Source organism: Arachis ipaensis, chromosome B8, assembly GCF_059453495.1.
Source record: "Arachis ipaensis isolate K30076 ecotype BB chromosome B8, ASM5945349v1, whole genome shotgun sequence".
Lineage (NCBI taxonomy): Eukaryota > Viridiplantae > Streptophyta > Magnoliopsida > Fabales > Fabaceae > Arachis > Arachis ipaensis.
The window spans coordinates 43,177,690-43,185,643 of NC_142443.1; the positions used below are offsets into that span (position 1 = coordinate 43,177,690).

At 37.7% G+C, this 7,954-nt stretch overlaps 1 non-coding gene across 1 annotated transcript; it reads right to left on the minus strand.

The window, feature by feature from the left end:
* Nucleotides 1-7,114: 7,114 nt before the first annotated feature.
* On the minus strand, nucleotides 7,115-7,222 carry LOC148547843 (small nucleolar RNA R71). Its single transcript, XR_015898147.1, has one exon. It is a non-coding gene; the product is annotated as a small nucleolar RNA R71 (small nucleolar RNA).
* Nucleotides 7,223-7,954: the final 732 nt, after the last annotated feature.

Here is a 7,954-nt window from a genome sequence, read left to right on the forward strand (position 1 = left end):
GCGCATGACCGTCCAACTTAAGGACGTTAAAGAAAAGTGCTTGGTGGGAGACACTCCACCATGGTAAGATCTTCCTTGGGTATACTTTCTTGCTTCTAGCTTTAGATTCTTGTGAATTTTGTATTTCTTGGTGTTGTTGAGTTTGCTTAGGTATGCTAGCTTTTGTTGATTTTGTTGAATTGTTACGATATTCATGTAGATTTCATTAATCTTGGTATAGATAAATTGATAAGGTTAGGGAAAATGCTTTATTTTGAGTAGTGCATGAATTTGTGAGTGTTTTCTTGACTATCTAGCTTAAACACCTGGCAGGAATGTGTTAAAAATACATTTCTCTATGTTGAAAAAAAAAAGGGGTCCACGCTTAAGTGTGCAAGACGCATGCGCGTCGCTTGCGTTTTTGCAACTCTGGTACATTTTCCCGAGAGTTGAACGAGCATTGCGCAAGCACTGCACGAAACACGCGAATGCCTACCCACGCGTATGCATGTGATGTCAGGGCATTTTGGCCAGTTTCACTGACCTTTTCTTTTCTGTTTTAGGGTAGTTTCATTCATTTTCTTAGTTAATAAGCAAGTTTTAGGTAGATAATCACTTACATCTTGATTCAAGCATGCATTGTGAATTTTATATGATTTTATGAGAATTATGCATGAATTGAATGATAAAATGGATGGTGCATGATCTCATGAGCTAGAACCTAGCTTTGATGCACTTTACTTGCTTGATTTCAGGACAAAGGAAGCAAGGAAGATGCCACGTTAATACCCACGTTAGTCTAACTAACGTGACCATTAACGTGGAATGGGAGCTAGCTTGCAACGTTAATGAAAAAAGTGATCGCCAATAACACCTTCATGAGCCATCATAACCCACGTTAGTTGCCACGTTAACTACATTAACGTGGAAGCTAACGTGGAGGAGAAGTAAAGCTCCAACGTTAGTGGTAAAAGTGAATACCACTAATATTGGAAAAAGGGGCACACTTAGCCACGTTAAGAGTCACGTTAATTACATTAGCATGAACTCTAACGTGGAAGGAACAAAGAAGTGCCAACGTTAGTGACACTCACCTTTGTCACTAACGATGGACCAAGCCACTATTAGCCACGTTAGTTGCCATGTTAATTACATTAACGTGGAAGCTAACGTGGAGGAGAAGTAAAGCTCCAATGTTAGTGGTAAAAGTGAATACCACTAATATTGGAAAAAGGGGCACACTTAGCCATGTTAAGAGTCACGTTAATTACATTAGCATGAACTCTAACGTGGAAGGAACAAAGAAGTGCCAACGTTAGTGACACTCACCTTTGTCACTAACGATGGACCAAGCCACTATTAGCCACGTTAGTTGCCATGTTAATTACATTAACGTGGAAGCTAATGTCGAGGAAAAAAATGATGAGCCAACGTTAGTGACACTCACCTTTGTCACTAACGTTGGAGATGGCAATCACCACCACGTTAATACAATTAACGTGAGGCACTAACGTGAGAAGGGGCGTTTGGAGCGTTAGTGACAAAGGTAAGTGTCACTAACGCTCTCGAGGCTGAGGCATGCCCATGTTAGTGGTCACGTTAGCTACACTAACGTGGACTCTAATGTAGGGAGGAAGGGCAACAAGCAAACATTATTGGAAAAGGTGAATGCCAATAACGTTTGTGAAGGACCAAGAGGCAACGTTAGTGGTCACGTTAGTGCCACTAACGTTGAAGTTAACGTGGACCATCTTGGGTTAGGAATGTTAGTGAAAAAGGAGATCGTCACTAACGTTCTCGAACCCACATTTTCACTTAACGTTAACACCACTAATGTCCTAACTAACGTCCATGCCTAACTCACACTTTCCCTGCAAGCAAAGCTGAGCCCACTGAAGACTGCAACTGCTTCAACTAAAGATCCAAAGGCCCATATCCAAGACTTGAAGAGCCAACTAGAAGATCAGAAGAGTAGTATATATAGGAGTAGTTTTGAACTAGTAAGGAAGCTTTTGGCATTTGGGAGAACTACACTTTGTATATTTTACTTTCTCTGCAACTTCTAGTTTTAGTTTTCATAATGTACTTTACACTTACGCTTTCCATTCCCAGAGCTATGAACAACTAAACCCCTTTCATTGGGTTAGGGAGCTCTGTTATAATTTGATGGATCAATAATAGTTTTCATTATTCTTCTTCTTTCTTTTCACTTGATTTTACTAGAAAGCTTTCAATCTTCATCATATTGGGTAGTTATCTTGGAAAAGAAGCTATTTATACTTGGATCTCTTCGGACCTTGGAAGAGGAATGAAGAGATCATGCTAGAAATACTTTCACATGTTGGACCGAATTAGGGTTTGGATGGATATGGTGACATATAATCCTACCAATACTTTGATTTGGGAATACATGTGGTATAATCAGTGACCATACTTCATCTCTTCTCATGAGCAATTAGACCAAGGAATTAGCTATTGATCAAGATTTGAGAGATTGGGTTGCCAAGGAATTGGAATCCAATCACTTAAGATTGCCAAGGAGATCAATGAATGCATTGATTGAGGAAGAGATGAGAATGAACTTGATCCGGAGAATACAACATCTCCTGAGCCCAATGAATCCCCCATTTCTGATCTTACCCATTCTCTTTACTTTCTGCCATTTACTTTTATGTTCATCTTCCCCATTCCCCCATTTAAGATTCTGTAATTTACTTTCCGTCATTTACATTCAGTTCTTTATTTCCAGCAATTACATTTTCTGCCATTTACTTTTCCGCCATTTAATTTCCTGAAATTCTCAAATCAAATTCTGCTTAGCTCAACTAGAACATTCCTCTGATTAAAGTTGCTTGACCAATCAATCCCTGTGGGATTCGACCTCACTCTATTGTAAGTTTTTACTTGACGACAATTCGGTATACTTGCCGAAGGGAAATTTGTTGAGAGACAAGTTTCCGTGCATCAGCGTGCCACTCTTGGTACATTTTTCCGAGAGTTGCGCGAACATCGCGCGAACACTGCGCAGAACGCGCAATTCCAACCCACGTGTACGCATGTAGCACGCTCACGTATCGTCTTGCCTTCTTTCCCACCCACGCGAGTGCGCACATGACGCGTACGCGTCGGTCGCTGATGAGCGGATAATTTATACGCTTTTTGGCATTGTTTTTAGTATGTTTTTATTAGGATCTAGTTACTTTTAGGGATGTTTTCATTAGTTTTTATGTTAAATTCACATTTCTGGACTTTACTATGAGTTTGTGTGTTTTTCTGTGATTTCAGGTATTTTCTGGCTGAAATTGAGGGATTTGAGCAAAAATCAGATTCAGAGGTTGAAGAAGGACTGCTGATGCTGTTGGATTCTGACCTCCCTGCACTCAAAATGGATTTTCTGGAGCTACAGAACTCAAAATGGCGCGCTTCCAATTGCGTTGGAAAGTAGACATCCAAGGCTTTACAGAAATATATAATAGTTCATACTTTGCCCAAGTTTAGACGATGTAAACTGGCGTTCAACGCCAGCTCTTTGCCCAATTCTGGCGTCCAGCGCCAGAAACAAGTTGCAAAGTGAAGTTCAACGCCCAAACTGGCACAAAAGCTGGTGTTCAACTCCAAGAATGACCTCTCCACGTGTAGACTTCAAGCTCAGCCCAAGCACACACCAAGTGGGCCCCAGAAGTGGATTTATGCATCAATTACTTACTTCTGTAAACCCTAGTGACTAGTTTATTATAAATAGAACTTTTTATCATTGTATTCGTAGTCTTGGTTACTCCGGTTCCCCTCTGGGGCCGAGACCAATGAACTCCATTATCACTTATGTATTTTCAACGGTAGAGTTTCTGCACTCCATAGATTAAGGTGTAAAGCTCTGCTGTTCCTCAAGGATTAATGCAAAGTACTACTGTTTTCTATTCAATTCAACTTATTCAGTTTCTAAGATATTCATTTGCACTTCAACCTGAATGTGATGAACGTCACAATCATCATCATTCCCTATGAACGCGTGCCTGACAACCACTTCCGTTCTACATTAGATTGAATGAGTATCTCTTAGATCTCTTAATCAGAATCTTCGTGGTATAAGCTAGATTGATGGCGGCATTCATGAGAGTCCGAAAAGTCTAAACCTTGTCCGTGGTATTCCGAGTAGGACTCTGGGATTGAATGACTGTAACGAACTCCAAACTCGCAAGTGCTGGGCGTAGTGACAGATGCAAAAGGATAGTAAATTCTATTCCAGTATGATCGAGAACCTCCAAGATGATTAGCCATGCAGTGACAGCGCATCGGACCATTTTCACAGAGTGGAATAGGATGCAACCAATGACAAGGGTGATGCCTCCAGACGATTAGCCGTGCTGTGACAGAGCATTTGGACCATTTTTCCAAGAGGATTGAAAGTAGCCATTGGCACCGGTGATATCCTTACACAAAGCCAGCCATAGAAAGGAGTAAGACTGATTGGATGAAGACAGCAGGAAAGCAGAGGTTTAGAGGAATGAATGCATCTCCATACGCTTATCTGAAATTCTCACCAATGATTTACATAAGTATTTCTATCCTTATTTTAGTATTATTTTCGAAAACTCCATAACTATTTTATATCCGCCTGACTGAGATTTACAAGGTGACCATAGCTTGCTTCATACCAACAATCTCCGTGGGATCGACCCTTACTCACGTAAGGTTTATTACTTGGACGACCCAGTGCACTTGCTGGTTAGTTATGCAAAGTTGTGAAGATATGTTTAGACCATGGTTCTGTGCATCCGTTTTTGGTGCCATCGCCAGGGAATCAATTTCGAACCATAATTCACAACCTGAGTAACAATTTCGCATACCAAGTTTTTGGCGCCGTTGCCGGGGATTGTTCGAGTTTGGACAACTGACGGTTCATCTTGTTGCTCAGATTAGGTAATTTTCTTTTTGTTTTATTTTCAAAAAAAATTTGTTTTCAAAAATCTTTCAAAAATTCTCTCCTTTGTTTTCGAAAAAAAAATGTTTTCAAAAATATATTTTTCTTCAGAATTTTTAAGAATGAATTCTAGTGTTTCATGAAGCATGCTAAAGCCTGGCTGGCTGTAAAGCCATGTCTAAATACTTTTGGACTGAGGTTTTGGCTTAAAATTGAATGAATTACACTCATATTTTTACTAAAGCTTGGCTGGCTATTAAGCCGTGCCTGACCCTTTGATTGGAGCTTTAGACTAAAGAGCATAAGATTCCTGGAATTCATATTAAAAATTTGGAATCCTTATTTTTCTTTTTTTTCAAAATAATTTTCGAAAAAATCCAAAAAAATCATAAAATCATAAAAAATCAAAAATATTTTGTGTTTCTAGTTTGAGTCTTGAGTCAAGTTGAAAGTTTGGTGTCAATTGCATATTCATCTTGCATTTTTCGAAAAATTCATGCATTCATAGTGTTCTTCATGATCTTCAAGTTGTTCTTGGTAAGTCTTCTTGTTTGATCTTGATGTTTTCATGTTTTGTGTCTTTTCTTGTTTTTCATATGCATTCCTGAATTCTTTATGTCTAAGCATTAAAGATTTCTAAGTTTGGTGTCTTGCATATTTTTCTTTGCTTTAAAAATTTTTCAAAAATGTGTTCTTGATGTTCATCATGATCTTCATAGTGTTCTTGGTGTTCATCTTGACATTCATAGCATTCTTGCATGCATTCATTGTTTTGATCCATAACTTTCATGCATTGCATCATTTTTCTTGTTTTTCTCTCTCATCATAAAAATTCAAAAATAAAAAAAAATATCTTTCCCTTTTTCTCTCTTAAAATTTCGAAAATTAGATTTGACTTTTTCAAAAATTTTTAAAATCTAGTTGTTTTTATGAGTCAAATCAAATTTTCAATTTAAAAAAAATCTTATCTTTTTCAAAATCTTTTTCAAAAATCAAATCTTTTTTCAATTTTTTTTAGTTATTTTCGAAAATTTCAAAAATATTTTTCAAAAATCTTTTTCTTAATTTTACATCATATTTTCGAAAATAACATCATCAATTAATGTTTTGATTCAAAAATTTCAAGTTTGTTACTTGCTTGTTAAGAAAGATTCAAACTTTGAGTTCTAGAATTATATTTTGTGATTTCTTGTGAATCAAGTCATTAATTGTGATTTTAAAAATCAAATCTTTTTCAAAAACTAATTTCTATCATATCTTTTCAAAAATATCTTCTTATCTTACCCTTTTCAAAAATTTGATTTCAAAATATCTTTTCTAACTTCCTAACTTCTTATCTTTTCAAAATTTGTTTCAACTAACTAACTAACTTTTTGTTTGTTTCTTACCTTTTTCAAAACTACCTAACTAACTCTCTCTCTCCAATTTTTGAAAATATCTCCCCTCTTTTTCAAAATTTCTTTTTAATTTACTAATTATTTTAATTTTTGATTTTAATTTTCGAAAAACTACTAACCTTTACTAACATCTCTTCCTCACATCACTCACCAAATTCGAACCCCCTCTTCCATCTGTGTTCGAATTTATTCTCTTCTTTTCTTCTTCTACTAACAATAAGGAACCTCTTTACTGTGACATAGAGGATTCCTCTTCTTTTCTTTTTCTCTTCTCTTTCTTATGAGAAGGGACAAAGAAAAAGGCATTCTTGTTGAAGCTGATCCAGAACCTGAAAGGACTCTGAAGAGGAAACTAAGAGAAGCTAAATTACAACAATCCAGAGACAACCTTATTGAAAATTTCGAACAAGTAAAGGAGATGGCAGCCGAACCCAACAACAATAATGCAAGGAGAATGCTTGGTCACTTTACTGCACCTAATTCCAATTTACATGGAAGAAGCATCTCCATTCCTGCCATTGGAGCAAACAACTTTGAGCTGAAACCTCAGCTAATTTCTCTGATGCAGCAGAACTGCAAGTTTCATGGACTTCCATCTGAAGATCCTTTTCGGTTCTTAACTGAATTCTTGCAGATATGTGATACTGTTAAGACTAATGGAGTAGATCCTGAAGTCTACAGGCTCATGCTTTTCCCTTTTGCTGTAAGAGACAAAGCTAGAGTGTGGTTGGATTCTCAACCCAGAGATAGCCTGAACTCTTGGGACAAGCTGGTCACGGCTTTCTTAGCCAAGTTCTTTCCTCCTCAAAAGCTGAGCAAGCTTAGAGTGGATGTTCAAACCTTCAGACAGAAAGAAGGTGAATCCCTCTATGAAGCTTGGGAAAGATACAAGCAGCTGACCAAAAAGTGTCCTTCTGACATGCTTTCAGAATGGACCATCCTGGATATATTCTATGATGGTTTATCTGAGCTATCAAAGATGTCATTGGATACTTCTGCAGGTGGATCCATTCACCTAAAGAAAACGCCTGCAGAAGCTCAAGAACTCATTGACATGGTTGCTAATAACCAGTTTATGTACACTTCTGAGAGGAATCCTGTGAGTAATGGGACGCCTATGAAGAAGGGAGTTCTTGAAATTGATACTCTGAATGCCATATTGGCTCAGAATAAAATATTGACTCAGCAAGTCAATATGATTTCTCAGAGTCTGACTGGAATGCAAGCTGCATCCAACAGTACTCAAGAGGCTTCTTATGAGGAAGAAGCTTATGATCCTGAGAACCCTGCAATAGTAGAGGTAAATTACATGGGTGAACCATATGGAAACACCTATAATCCATCATGGAGAAATCATCCAAATCTCTCATGGAAGGATCAAAGGCCTCAACAAGGCTTTAATAATGGTGGAAGAAACAGGTTTAGCAATAGCAAGCCTTTTCCATCATCCACTCAGCAACAGACAGAGAATTCTGAGCAGAATCCATCTAGCTTAGCAAATTTAGTCTCTGATCTATCTAAGGCCACTGTGAGTTTCATGAATGAAACAAGGTCTTCCATTAGAAATTTGGAAGCACAAGTGGGCTAGCTGAGTAAAAGGATCACTGAAATCCCTCCTAGTACTCTCCTAAGCAATACAGAAGAGAATCCAAAAGGA